The following is a 1,321-nucleotide window of genomic DNA, read 5'->3' as shown; positions in this document are numbered from 1 at the left end:
TGAGGGGGCATTGGTTAGACCAAATGGCATGACTTTATACTCGAACGCTCCATATCTGGTCACCATCGCCGTCTTCGATTCGTCTCCAGGGGCTATCCTCACTTGGTAGTATCCCGATCGAAGATCTAATTTTGTGAAGTACCTTGCTTCACCAAGTTGATCGAATAAGTCGGCGATCAACGGAAGTGGGTACTTGTTCTTGATGGTAATCTTGTTCAATGCTCTATAGTCGATGCACAACCTTAGGCTACCTTCTTTCTTGCGTTGGAACAAGACAGGTGCACCATATGGGGACTTGGAGGGTTGGATGTAGCCAGCATCAAGCAGCTCGTTGAGTTGCTTCCTCAATTCCTCCAACTCGGGTGGCGACATCCTATAAGGTGATTTGGAGGGAGGCTTAGCACCAGGCTCCAACTCAATTGCATGGTCGACCTCTCTCCTTGGTGGCAACTTCTTTGGCAGTTCCTTAGGCATCACGTCCGCAAACTCCACAAGGACGTCTTCCACTTGTTTCGGCAAAGGCCCGTGCTTCTCCTCCCCTTCATTCAACATTAGGGTTGCAAGAAATGTGGCCTCGCCTTTCTTCCAAGACTTGGCAAATTGAATTGCCGACAAGTGCTGGGTACACTTCTTGGCTTGCCTTTCCAATGGCACCAGGCAAGGTTGTCTTCCGTCGGATAGGATACAGAAGATATTGTAGAATGGAATGGGAAAGGCTCGTACCTTGTCCATGAACTCTAACCCAATGACTACGCCATAGTCGTCCATCTTGACTACGGTGAAGTCGATTGTTCCCTTCCATGTGCCAATGTCTACGTGTACATTGCGCGCAACTCCAACAATGGGGGTGGCAGCGGAATTTACCGTCTTCACGCTACCGGGCTCCTTGGTGACTCGGAGGCCAAGTCTTGTGGCTTCCTCCGACGTCATGAAGTTGTGTGTTGCTCCCGTGTCCACCAACACACGCGTCGTCTTGTCACCAGTCTTGACGTCGACGAACAATGATCCTCCCCCAACTTGAGCCTTAGGTTGTGGGAGGGTTGTCTGGATGGCATTCAGTAGACGGATGCATCCCATCGTTGCATCGTTACTCTCCTCGGCCTTGTCCTCCTTGAAGGCCATGGCCTTAAGGGCCTTCTTTTGTGGGCAATCTCGCATCATGTGAGGGCCGTCGCATAGGTAACAAGTGGGTTGCCAAGACTTACCCTTGCCTTTGTCATGCTTATCGGCTTTCTTCTCCTTCGGTTTGCTTGTCTCGGCCTTATCCTTCGGCTTGTGTTCTCCCCCACTTCTCTCATGGTTACCCCTCTTCCCTGTGGAT

Source organism: Malus sylvestris, chromosome 13 (assembly GCF_916048215.2).
Source record: "Malus sylvestris chromosome 13, drMalSylv7.2, whole genome shotgun sequence".
Lineage (NCBI taxonomy): Eukaryota > Viridiplantae > Streptophyta > Magnoliopsida > Rosales > Rosaceae > Malus > Malus sylvestris.
The sequence above is the reverse complement of the archived record's forward strand: the minus strand, read 5'-3'. Positions refer to the sequence as shown.